The sequence below is a fragment of the Dermacentor albipictus genome, chromosome 6, assembly GCF_038994185.2.
Source record: "Dermacentor albipictus isolate Rhodes 1998 colony chromosome 6, USDA_Dalb.pri_finalv2, whole genome shotgun sequence".
Lineage (NCBI taxonomy): Eukaryota > Metazoa > Arthropoda > Arachnida > Ixodida > Ixodidae > Dermacentor > Dermacentor albipictus.
Genome location: NC_091826.1, coordinates 14,265,380 through 14,279,419, shown reverse-complemented (window position 1 = coordinate 14,279,419; position 14,040 = coordinate 14,265,380). Strand labels below are relative to the sequence as shown.

Below are 14,040 nucleotides of genomic sequence, written 5' to 3'. Positions count from 1 at the left end.
AGCCAGGCGCACCCAGCCAATCAGCACTTGAGTAGCAGAAGAAATGGACATGCCCACTATGTAGACACTTACAGAATATCCCCCCTGGTGTGGTTGACTTCACTATTTTTTTTCTCTCTCTATACTGTGACAAACTTACGGATGCCCCGTACGTGGACCGAATACGTGCTGCTTCGTTACAACACACTTAGCTCGAAGAATGAAGAAACGAAAGAAACTGACAAATACACACAAGCGGGTGCTGGCATAAACAAGCGTATAGTGGATTATTTGGTGCACGAATCAAACGCCTACGCGACTCGGCGCTGTTATGGGTTTGTTCCCTGTGTTTCGGTGTCGTTGCTAAAATTTTGCTGTTTTTACCATGTCCTGCTTCCCTGGGGACAAAGAACCTACGTGTCGTAGGCCACGAAGGGACGGGCTTAGGTCATTGCTAGCCGACGCACGGCGTCATTACGTACGTGTCCTCGAGGTCTGCGTGCACTATACCTGTGGATCTTGTGACCTGTGATGCCGCGGTCAGCCTTTTTTTGTGACAATAGCGCTGCTGGTAGCACTGCGACAAACGGGCATTTCAGCATTGTATATAATATCCAGGGATACAAATGTATCGAAAAGAAAAATAAATTATTTCGAAAGCGATCAATTCTACCATTCTCTTCACCATACTGAGAAAGAGGTGCGGCAAAAGCCGCAGTCGTTTATGTTCTTCTAAGATTTATTTTTGTTCTCCTAAGGTCCTAAGGCATGTAGCTCCGCTCCTCCCATGTCTCAGGGTTCTTTCATACGTACCAAAAGGCCGCTGCGTGCACTCTACGCCAGCCTTTTCGTGCAGCAACTGACTTCAGTGCGCCTGGCGTCACGTTCATATCGGACACATGCATATGTATCAGTCGATGCTTTGTAAAGACACAGTCCTCGTATCACTCTCTCGTCCCCTGCTGAATATGGAATGGCTGATGGTGACGCTTATTGCTCATCAGACAGTCTACAACAAATGATCTGTCTTCGACGATATTGCCCTCCCCACGAATTAGATTCTTGCGTTTTTTGAATGCTTGCATAGTGAGTTTAGCCAATGATGGTACGGGTTGCAGGCCATGCATAAAGCACAGCCATCAGTACTGTGGCAAAACCTCGGCTGCTGTCGGGTGTGCTACGGGAATGTATATTGAATACTGCCATACTAGCAGTCTAAACCCGGATGCAAGGGCAATTTCGAAACGTTATAGTATTTGACATACGAGCTCACGCGCTTACGTATACAGTTGCGTGAACTGTTGCAACCATGGCTCCAGGACATTTTCGGATATGTGAGCTGTGGCCGTAAAGCTGTTCATGGGAAGGCTGTATTCACGTTCTTTAGCTGCACTCCTTCGCACCCTATCCTCACAGACCACTGTGCTCTCATTTGCCGCGGGGATTGGGCTCTCGGTCTTGTAGTACGTTGTTTCTGCAGCTAAGCCTTTAATGCCACTCTCAGACTTGGTTCACAAGGCACTAAGCAGAAATGTCAAGACCGACAGGTCAAAGGGATATAAGAGGATGTAGTGCCGAGGAAACAACATAAAAGAAAATGGAACACAGCTAATCTAAGGACGACTTCCCGGCCGTTGAGAAGAGAGCAATCCCCCGGGGGCCTTGCGACTTAGGCAATGTATTGAAAAGAGAAGAATCGTCGTATGAACTCACGCACCATATTATCTAAATGTGATGTGCAAAGGCAAATAACCAGTGACACAACGGCAAGCGAAATAGTTCGAGTAGTGGTAAAATAGTAAAGACAGATAGGTAAGGATATACACAACCACGCTTTATACCAATCGCGACCGAGCTACGTTTTCCCATAGCGAAGGACTTCCACAAGACCGCAGCATACAAACAGTATGTGTTTTGCTTTGCTGAAAAGACATTGAAATGACTCCCAATTCTAAGAAAGATCTTGATTAGGGATATGTGGCAACCACAAACATGATTCACACTTCTTTTAAGGGCAGAATTGAAAAGAAACTCATGAATCTCTGACGTCAGGCACGTTCAATCATCGGTTCTGGAAGCGGGAATTGGGAAACCTTAATAATGTCCCCGTCGCGTGTGAGATAAAAAGCATTACGCATAGGTTCTTTTCGAGAAATATGACGGAATTGCCGCAATGCTGTCTGATGCCACACTATTACCGGAAGATGGAGAAACTTCTTTCGATTTCTACTTCGTGGCTCGTGTGTTGAGCGGCGTAGAGGTTCCGCAAGGGCTGGCTTCTATAAATGGAATTCAGCTCTTCACTCCTTAATGAAGAGACCTCTTTCATTTCAATAACCTTCTGTTAGATTGCTTTTTTCCTCACTGTTCTCACTTTGCATAAGTGGCCCATTCACACTCGGTGTTCGCAGTTTATGTAGTTGCTGTGGAAGTGAAAAAAAAAGCATATGGAGGAAGAAACACGCAACGAACGTGGATACAATAGAGAGCATGCCTAAAGCAACGACCCTGCCGATCCGAATTCAGACACATCTTTCACTGCGTACCCAGCACTTGACCACGTGATGAAAAAAGTATAAAATGAACAAAACGAACAGTGTAAACACACAGGGATATTTGATAGTGTGCGGGGCATTATTGTATGCTAGTCACGCTATATGCCGAGGAAGAGATTCATATATATAGTGCACTGTCAAAGTATCTTACAGTAGTAGCTTCATAAATTTTGCCATTTCAGATAAAGAAACAACACAGTAAAATATTTAGCGCGCAAAATTAACAAGGACAGAGTGAAGGGGGACACACGAGTGCTACTCACAACTATTTTATTTTCGGAAAGATAGAGAACATATATAGCCCAGCTATCAGCGCTGAACATGTCCCCCTTCACTCCTCCATCACACTGTCCTTGTCAATTGTGCGCGCTAAATATTTTACAATGAATTCATACCCACTCGCTCAACTATCAGTTCTGCTGCAAAGAAACAACATTTCTAGAAAAGAAAAGACGCCAGATTCAATCGAAAAAGTGCCTGCCTTGTAATTATCGTGCGATGATTTTTTTCAGCGGCAGCGTACTTACACGTAAAAACGAGGAAGACACGTTTAAATAACTGTTCCGTGCACGTTAGCCAAACTTGGAAACAGCAGGGATATAATGAATGCGTAGATAGGCAATATTAGATCAGTACTGTGGAAAAGTACGGTTTTTCGAACGTGGCGTAGAAATGTGAACCACGGAAAGTTATTAAAACGAAACTCTTCATGATTCAAGATTCACTGACGACGACGGTTGGTGCGTCCTCAGACGGCGACGGAGGAAGGGGCCCTAAAAAAATTGGCGTCTTCCAGCTGGCGCCACAAAGTTCCAAGCGATAGGAATGACAAAATGCGCTCATTTTCTCGCAATTGACGATCGCAATATGCTGAGTCGAAGAGCGCTCTGGGAAGAATCTTCGCCATTGGTCCTTCTCACTGGCAGGCTTCCTTGGCCGAGTGCATAGGCCAGGACATGCCGCCTCCGCTGCATGGCTCACGGTGTAGCACGGCCGAATGAAAACTGAAGCAGACCTCTGACAGGAAGCAGCAGACCACACGACATCAGCGTAGAATACTCGCACGCTGAATGCGGGCTCGTGCGCATGTAATACGCACTGCAGAGCTTGTACTCGTGCTGTATGACGTCTCCGATTTGCCTGTGCTTTCCGCGTATTGGCGTGCCTGATATTATAGAGTGGTTTTGGCACGTAAAACCTCATAATTTATTTCAATTTTTGATTTCATTGCCTTGCCAGAAATTAGGGCCGGCATGACGTAACGATTCAATTTTATTGACATTAATTTTGGCGCCTCTTCAGTGATCCGAGCCGTGAACGGTGGCCGGTAAAGAAGGAAGAGTATCGATCGAAAGAAATCGTTACATTGTACTACCGACTCCTACTCCCGAAACTCTTCGTACGTAAGTGTCGTCAGGGATTGGCCACTGCCAGGGTGAGCACTCAGTTAACACTGCGGCCTTTATCAACACTATAACAGCAGCCCAAGCACCGGAAGTGAAGAGAATAATCTTGCGTGAAAGGTACTCTATGAACACAAACCCAAGTCCCGAAACCAGGAAGCACTTCGTGCGCCAGGGCAATTCGTAAGAGCAATTCGTTACATCGAACAAATGGTAGATCGTCGAGGCCTACAAAGTCCTTAGCACCGAAAAAACGTTTGCGATTAAGCTAGAGCTGAAGGAATCAGAAGACTCCATATGAGCGAGGAAATCGAAATAGCTAACTATATATGACAAACTATTAAGGTGCAATATTTGAGGATCTTGCGAAAAAGAAAATCTGAGATGCGTCGATACTGTCTTGCTCACGTGAGGCAAAATTCATAGGCTATTGGACTACTTAAACATGCGTTAACTCGTATTAACTGTCAAAATGCCGAGGACTCTGTACCTACGGAAATATTTCTGAAAGCGATCGCAGTGCTGCCTGTTATTAAGCTTCTGGTATAGTTTGATGTGCACGAGGCCCAACGCTCAGCACGACACCTTACATTAATGACGGTCCTTTTTCCCGCTGGTTCAGCTGGTCATCACGCCCTGTGATCAATCGAGAATACGGTTCTTGTTAAACGTTAGCTGCGTTTACATGAATGGGACAGTTGCCGATTGCATTTTTCAGTGCATTACGGTAATACTTACACGACAGCGATTAGATGTGGTGCATTCCCTTTTGTATGAAAGGCAAAACCGGTTTCCAGTTATTTGTATGCAGACGCTGAGCGAAGAAGAGCACGCGGCGGCTGCATTCTCAAATTAATTCGGATTGCCCTACTACAGCGTGCGTCATAATGCGATCCTAGTTTTAGCCCATAATTCTTCCTTCTTTTTGCAGTCTAATACCCTTGTTACGCGGGTGCCCTTAACCGAAGTTGAACGTAATGGTGGTTACTCACTTCAGAAAGATTAACCCCAACCACAGCCCAATGGAGTTGCACGGACATTCATATTCACGGTTCACTGTGGCGATGAATAAGGCATGCCGATATAGTTTCAATTTTCCACTACTATTCGAACAGACTGCAGCGCAAAGTTATGAACAGAGGTGCAACATTAACGCTAGTTTTGACGCCAGATCAGCACAGCGTGAACAGCAAGATGATAACAGGACCCGTAGACACGGCATGCCTGACAACTCGTCAGGTGCTTCGCCGCCACGCCTATCGAAGCGATCGACGTGGCTCGCGCCTCTGCGCAGAACGGCAAAGCAGATAGACGCATCGCCGCACGATCACGGCAGGTTTTTGTGCACATAAATAGTCGCACATGTTTTCGAAACTGTGTGACGCACTTAATTCAATTGGTGTCGGCAGTTGCCGCTATCACTCTCTCACACTGCGGAGATTCAGCTGCGCTTCTTCCCTTTTGTGCGGTCCCTTGTCGGCGGGAAGATTGCCATCGAACGTTGCATCGTGTAAGCGTACAGAGGCGCGCATTCCTAGTATTTCAGCGCAGGGCGGCCATATTATCTTCCCAAATGATTATGGCCTCCGTATAGTCGCGTCTAATCACTTCACACAGTTTTAAAAGACCTACAAAATACACTTGCTCCTCTCTGTTGACGTAGTGGCCACCATCTTGGCCGCTTGGGAAACGTCGGTTAGTCTAAACAGAGATTACCAAACACGGTTTGCAGTCAACCGCGGTTAGCGGCCTAAGCGCCGTTTCCGCTGCTGTGTAACTGCGCTAAGCGTGTTTAGCGATAACCGCGGTTACATTAACCAAGGTTAAAGCCCGTCGTGTAACAAGAGTTATTAATCGTTCTCTCAACGTGACACGCCAGCGCTTACATGCACGGTGTGAGACGAATCCTCTCCTTTCATGTTATGCTATTCGCCTTATCAGAGCCTTACTGCCGTTTACATGGATGCGATGCGTTAGAAATTCGATGTGATGTGCCACTTGTTGCATTCGTGTAAAGGCTGCTAATGCCATGTTGTCAGACCATAACGAATATTGAATGAGAACAGTGGGGTTAGCTGAAGGACGCTAGGAAGGCACATAACTGTTTTTCGGGTGTAACCACTATTTTGTGTAAATCTAAGGTAATTTTGTAATCGATGGGCTTCATAGAACGAACGAGCTCTGAAAGTCGATCGTTATCTTCTTTCCTGTTTTCATGTAGTTCATCCATTCAGCATTCAGCCATATCAGGGCACATAAAACTTAGATGAATTCGCTAATTATGTATTTATCTTTTATTTCCAAGGAGGGCTGCGCGAGATTGGCTGGCATTAATTAGCATGGTAGAGGAAGGAAGCCTTTGCCTCCAAGGACTTGCGTGAAAAGACGACTCACCAGGGTCGTGCTAATCAGCTTCTGCTTTATAATTTGTTCTTGAATACTGAGGACGTGGGTAGAAACCTGGCAAACACCTATATGGGTTTGTTAAGGACTTTTCTGCTCTCGGTGGTTAAGGTTGTGTACTGTGGTGGACGTTACCATAGGTATATAGAATACTCGTAACTAGGGGCCAGATGCCTGAGCGCTTTGTTATATCTCTTATTTTGTACTCTCTCGAATGGTGGCAGCTCATCGGACGTCAAGTAACAGTTGTGCTTTTGAATACTAGAACCGGACACAAGGACGCTTGAAGGAAACCGACCCCAACCGGCACAAATGAAGAAGTGATCAACCAGGAAGTTTTGGTCATGCACTGGAGTGGAGTAGCCCTGCATTGCTATGCATTGCTAATGGATGGACGTGGCAAAGTTACAAGTACGCACGTCTCAGCGCAAAGCCATGTGTCAGACGGCTTGTGTTTATTGTTTCACTATCTTCGTGGCTTCCTAAAAGGCGATGGAGGGAGACGCAAGATGATACTGATAAGCTGACGAACTTTGGAGAACGAAGGTGGGTTAGACCGACTCGGGACCCTGGAAGTGAAAGCTTTCAGGGCAAAGCCTTCTCTTGCGTTGGACGGAAATAGGCTGGCTGTGATGATGGTTATGGTGATACGGCGCAACTTCACAATCCAGCTGAAGTTCCTTAAACACCTAAACCGAAAGATGTAGCAACAGCAAGGGTAACGACAATGGAATCAACTAAAGTAATAAAAGTTATTGATATAGCAGTAAGCGCAGACAGTTTAAACAGTAAACCTTTGGTTTGGGTTAGTTGGTTCACTTTGTGAGTATAGGCTGGCTAGTAAGCAATACGCCCGGCCAGACAAGGAACAATGGCGTCCTATTTTGGGTATTCTCTTTTTTTTGTCGGTGTTTTTTGTGCGCTGTCTTACCTGTACTTATGAAAAGTTGAAAGGGGGCTGTGCATGCGGAGTACTCTTTACGTGCTAGCCATATGGCATTATGTTTGCATGTTCAAAAAGTTGTATATTCCTCCCAATTATTGAACATAAGAACATCTTTTCTATCAGCCTGATTGTTTCTTATTGTAACTATAAGCACAGCGGGGCTTCGGAGCAAAGCGCTTGTCGCTTTAAATGTTTTCTGGGAAAAAACTCAGTGTCTTGGATCTACATAAATTTTAGTGACCGGTGAAAGATACGCGCATGTTCTACGTCCGTGTGTGTAAGGTTGTCAAAAGCATAAGCAGTGTATTATGTATGGTTGTACTTACGTTCTCTGCACTCGTCTGTGAAACTGAACTCGTTCGTGTTCACAGACAATACGAGGCACATGTGTTTGCATATGCAACTGTATGCCGGACCTTCTGTGGGTCCCTGGACTCATGTACAGAAATTTTCGATATTACTGACTGGCTGTTCTTTGTGATACGTTTGTGCAGCATTTTGTTGCAAATTCTGAGACATTTTTCTTAACCAAGCGAGACGAGCTGTAAGCGGTGCTACCTAAAGGCGCTAACCTCTCCTATTAAGTCCTGCCAATAATGAAAAAAAAAACAAAGCTTCCAGGACTTCGCCGCGATGTCAGCTTAAGACGAAAGCTTACGTTCCAGGTGAAACGGGGTGATTATACTCGCGTACAGCATTCACTCTGACAAATCGTTTCCCTTGATGCTTCGTATTACAAGTCAGTTGGATGAAAGTTTTCCTTTCATGAGCTTTTCTTCACCTAGTGGGTTTCCGTAGAACTGATTTATCATACTCAACGCCCCTGTACCCAGAGCTACGGCGACTAATTCGCCGTAGCTCCGCAATCTGCTAGCCTGCTGCTTACTTCCCATGGCAGAGTCATCGTCCCAGAAAGGAGTTGGTACCGGGTTCAAATCCCGGACAAGGACAATTTTTTTTTCCAGATGCGAATGCTTTTTTTCCTCAAGATACCCGTACGACTTTCCTATGCAGCTTCGTGGCTCCAACTCGCGTGAGGGACGACATTTCCTTTCAGTATTTGTTGTGGCCACTTTGCTGCTGGCGCGAGCTTAGCGGAGGAGAGCGCTCGTATTAGACATAAAGGCAGATATTCGAGAGAAGAGGTTATCTCTATCCGTTATCACGCGCGGGCGGCCACTTTCTGCGCAGTTTGATTTGTCCTCCAAATTTCTAGTACCAGGTGTAGCTTCCATAATCCCGCACCCCCTTTGCGACGGAGAGCCTAAATAAGCGCGAAGCGGAAATGCCGGATGCCGGCACACGTAACCGTTTTTCCTGCCTCGCGGACCGGAAATAACGGGCGGCCTGTCCTCCAGGATGAAGAGGGAACGGAAGTTGCCTAATGGGCCTATGCAGAGAACAAAACACCCGAGGCAAGGGCAAGAAGATGCTCCGAGCCTTGGGATTCACGTAAAACAATAGAAAGCTAAAGAGAATGGGAGGAGCTGGGTCCAATTAGGCAGACAAGGCTGAAAGGGAGAGTGTGCACATCAGGTGAAGGTCAGAGAAGGACATCGATGGTGAAAGCTGAAGGAAGTGAGCCTTCTACAGCAAGAAAGAAAGAGAGAGAATGGCAAAACATGAAGGAAATGATGAAAGCGACACAGAAAAACCAACCATGAAAAGGGGTGTAGCTGGCGGTGCCGCATCGTAGATCTGGGCAGACAAAAACTTAAGTACGAGGATCACAAAGCTGTACTAGAATACTCTACCATGGGATTGCACCCTACTCGTACTCTACCGGCGATGTCAAGTCTTGTAGCAGCGTATTTCCGTTTTGTCAGTTGCTGTCCTGCCTTTCTCTTCCTTCATTTTTTTTCTCTTGCGTTTTCAGGTGGGTGTGGAGTGCTGTCCTATTCAGGAGATAATTGCTGGCTTGCTTTTCTTTATGTATGAGTTGATGTACGTGTTTACGTATGTTTACATCATTATTAATCATAATAAACGAGAACGCGAACCAAAGTGTTTACCACACCTCAAGAGCAGCTATCACAAGATTAGTGTCGAACATAAATGCAAATGATGCAAGTGAGTTGTGCTTACATTTTGAGTATGTGCATGTATGATGTCAACTGTGCATCTTCTTCATTCGTACGCCTGTTCAGATTAGAGGGAATCGCGGCCTCGTGTACATGTTCGCACCTTTTCATCCGAGTATGTGTCGGAACTAAGTACATGGTGTAACCTTTCCTTGTCTTTTGTCTTTGTATATTCCAGCGTCTTTTAGGACTATCTTCGTTTATTCTATTTTCTAAGCCCTGTTTAAGCTTCCCGAACCTGTGCCAATATTTCTTATTTTGCATTATTTTTTTTATTATAGTTACAGTTATATGTGAAAAGAAGTACCTGTCGCCATTTTCCAGGTGACTAAATTGTTCGTTTATTTTCATTTCGAAAAAAAAGAGAGCAGCTGTATAGAAACAGCCTTAACTACCGAAAACTGAATTTAAGTCATAATTTGAGCTGGAGCCGAATGCGATGCTATGCACGCACGTGCACGCCGAACGTTCGCGACATGCTCCGACTCTTGCGAAGAATGCGCGATTTCGCAAGAGTGGTTCTCGGTGTTTTAATTGCCCTTCTCTTGTCGCAGTATCCACTGCGGTGGGTTTCCATTATGGGCAAGCGAAGATTTAAGACTCGATGGCTAAAGAAAAAAAGTGAGACAGAAAGCAAGAAAGAAAGCGAAATAAAAAGGAAGAGCCTGAGGCAGAAAAGAAGAAAAGTAAAGTACGGCGTCTGGGGGGAGCGAGAGGTGTACCGTCACAATTTCGTCACATCAGGTGGAGTGAAAAAGGAGCGGAGACTTAGGGTGCAGATACAGAGAGAGCCATGAACAAATGCCTGTTGTAAGCCTAGAGGTTGCTGCGAGAAGCACCAGCGGGGGAAGGGGGAGGGGTATAAGCGGGGGAATTAAAACAGAGAAAGTCAGTGGAAGGGTGGCGTGGAGGGAGGGCAGCGGCAAGTCTTTCGATCTTTTGTTCTTCCTTTTCTCGCTTTTTTTCTTTTTCCCGAGGCGTCCTTGCTAGAGTAGCCAAGCGGAATTCCGTCATGTGGTGGGCCGAGCCGGCGACTCGCTGCTCGGCAGAGTTTCGGATACGGATGATGCTTGCACTGTCAGCTTGAAGGGACGGAAGACAGCGTCTTAGCACACAAAGATCTCGACAGAGAGAGGGAAAGCCAACAATATGGAGAAGGTTGTACGAGACAATGCGTCGGTGAGGTGGAGAAGCAGGCGAAGTGTCAAACGGACAATGAAGGGCGGTCAAAGAGAAAGGGAAAGGGTAACCGCCGCGCGATGCAAACGTCGGTTGCTTCATGAGATTGGCGATCAGTTCTTCGAAGTACTCCGGGATGTGGACTCTGGGTGCGTTGAGGCACGAGCTCTGGAAAACTTGTGGGGCTTTGTTGGTGTCGTGGTTGCAAGACCGTTGAGGCTATTCAGCTCTTCCGATTCTGTTGGTCGCCCTTGGCTTCAGATGCGATACGACAGCGGGTATTCGGGAGCGAATGAAGTGTCATATAAGAGGCTCTTCCAATACGAAAGCGCCAGGACTCCGGTATATGTAGCTACAGGCCTCAGTGGAAACAACCTCAGGGAGGACAATGTTTAGTGGTTTCTGAATTAGAGTTAGGGTACTTGGAATACTTTGATATCTGAAAATGAAAGTGATCGATCAACTCAGCTGCGTTTGCATTGTAGACAGGAAATTAAAGTTTGATGTGAAACTTGCATGCATCCGTAAGCCGTTGACAGTCATCTCCGGGTTTACAAGATGAAGCGGCAGATATCGACTTCTCGAGGTGGCAGGAAAAAAGGAGAGGGGAATATAAAAATATATGGAACAAGGAACGTATGAGGGGTCCATAACGCAGGTAGTTTAACCACGCGGTCTGGTTCCTGCATGCGAGAGCAGACGGCACTGTCGCTGACATTTGCCTTAGAGGCATAGAGGGACGAGTAATTGGGTTCACCTCTTTACTGGAGTGGTAGGCTCGGTAAATGGGTCAAGTGGAACGAGCACTCAGGCATACACGCTTATTTTCTCGCCCAGTTCATTTACCTTCACCTGTCGGCCTGCGCATAAAGGTATAGTAAAAGTTTCGTGAATCGCAGCTCTATCATAAAGGCTCCAGCGAATGTACCGCACCATCACATAGTGCATCATTAAGGCTCCTGTATAAGCGGTGGCTGTGAACGTTTCTACCATCAAAGCTCGGGGAGAGAGAAAACTTGTAAGTTAGATGGTTCGCACCTAGATGGTTCGTGTTTCCACTCGGAATGGAAGTTATAACCTGCAAAGACAGCAGCGATCAATGAAGAATTAGCGCGAGAGGAATTTAGAACATGCAACAACAACATGTATTTAATAGCGCTGTGCGAACCGTGGTTCGTAGCGACGATGAGCGTAGATTATTACGAAGCTCATATGGAAATTACTTCCAGCGTCAGCTTCCCGGGGGAGGTGAAACGCACGACTACAGAGAAATAAAAAGGAAAGGTAAGAAAAAATAAAGACGAGAAAAGTGAAATGGAGGAAAGCACGTTGTGGAAATATTTCGACTTAGTAGACTTCGGCACTTACCTTTCGAGCATCGTGCACAACCTGTTCCAGCGCTTTGGGGCATAAGAGGCGAGCATTCTGTGGCCAGAGCGAAAGCAGACGCAGACAGAATACAGTTAAGGAGCACGAACATGGCGCCTACTCATTAATTCCTTGAAAGCTGCAAGGATACAAGGATTGTCCTTACGCTCACGATATTGTATCCTCGTATATTACTTGAATTTCACGGCACGTGAGCGGAAGAGAAGACGCCAGGATGCATGAAATGTTTTGGGAAGGCTTAACGTGAAATGAGCTCATCAGGATATCTCGCACAGCGTCTTAAATACATTAAGAGTGAGAAAATCCTGTGTCTATTCTAATGTGATGCCAATACATCATTTCATGTCTATTAGCTGACTATACCGGAGGTTGTTTCCCCAGGATCATGTCCGTGTGTAGACACAAAACTGCCCATACGTGGGCCGATCCCAAAGATAGTGCAATGCCGGGTCGACCTGCGGCGATGGTGAAGCAGTTTCAATCCATAAAACGGCGCTTTAATAAGTAAGCAGAGTAACAGTGCATTTTAACCGCAAGTTTGACGGCGCATATTTAGAAACCGGTGCCGTCTTCTGAGCTTGTTCCAAGCGGACATGTCTGGACAACTCAGCCGCAACAGTGATTTAATTTTAACGTGTGTCGTCAATAATTCGTACAACAGTAATTTAGTAAAGTTTTATTAAATAGTGAAATATGCATTTTGGTGCAATGTGCAAGTGATGTCAGCCGTTTCGAGCCTCGAAGTTCACGGACTAGAATTATGAATCTCTGTCGTTTGAGTCCTTTGATACTTGATTGACGGAATTTAAGTACTTGATTGATTGAAATTGACGGTGGGAGCGCAGATGCTCAGGTGGGAGGAGGCGTGATGCGCATGGACGTACGAGGAGCCGATGAAATGGAGCGAACGGCCTAGACTGGAAATAAAACTCGTCAGGAAGGCAAGGTCTCGCTATCTTACGATGACATGACACGGTAAGGGGCGGTGGCAGTAGATTCGAGTTCAATGATGCGGAAGCTATAGGAGATATTGTTAGACACGTATTTCATTTCAGCGCTTTGAACAGGCTATAACGCAATACAAAGGGTACTGGAAAACGTTTCTAGGCCTGTATTTTCTATTTTCGACAAGGTGCTTCATCTTTTTTTTTTTTGACATTCCAGTTTCAGCGGCCTACTTTCCTGGCGATGTCGTGTTCCCAGGACGCTTTTAACACTTTTTGCAGTCGTTTTTTTCTTCTTTCCGCTCACTACTCGTCGTTTTTTTCTGCGCAGATCACGTTACATGTTATTAGAGGAATCTCGGGTATTTCGAGTGCCTCGACCGGAGGCAATATATCCGCATTCCATGAAGGCCATGCGGAACTTACAACTTGTACGCCACGTTTCGTGTTGGACGTACTTTACCTTGTTTCATCGCGCCATGCGTGATATTGCGCTGTGTTCGGGCTCACGTTATCAATTGAACTGCTGGATCACAGTGCGTGCATCTGCGCTTGCCTCCCAGTGAAGGAGCAAATCCAGTTTAGCTGTTAACTTGTGCGCTGTCTTCTCAGTAGTCTATGTCACCCTGAGCTCAAGGTTATGTACTCCCTTTTATCCAGCTTCTTATCGTCTGCTTCACTTTCGAAATTTTCTCAAGGCGAAGGGTGCACCAACCTTGTTTACGAGACGCTTCTTTTCTTCCATCTGCGGACCAACACGAACCCACGTCAGAACGCTGGTCAAAAGGCGAGGCGTCTCATGTTTTAGCTTTCGATTATCCGATCGGATAGAAAAGCAATATCAACGAAACTCGTTCAAAACAACCGATAACAGCAGAAATAAAGGTAAAACACACACACAAACAAGTTTTCAACGAATAGCAAATTCTTTAAGCACCAGACACTGGGCACTTTGAATGTCCATTTTCGCGAGAATGTGGCAATAAAATGCACATGGAGGAATGATAACTAGATGGGCGCCGAAAGAGTTTTAGTCGCAATTCATGACAGGAATTTGAAAATTCCTTTTATTGCACGAGAGGGCCTTGGAGTAAAGGAGGCGTGGGAAGGTAGGTAGGGGTGGCCGGCGGAGATTCGAAACGGAAACATTCTATTGTGTCG

At 45.8% G+C, this 14,040-nt stretch overlaps 1 protein-coding gene across 3 annotated transcripts in view; it reads left to right on the top strand.

Moving 5' to 3' along the window:
- Nucleotides 1-14,040, top strand: part of fw (CUB and Sushi multiple domains furrowed) — a 256,347-nt gene that overhangs the window by 104,534 nt on the left and 137,773 nt on the right. The gene's annotated exons all lie outside the window — the stretch shown is intronic.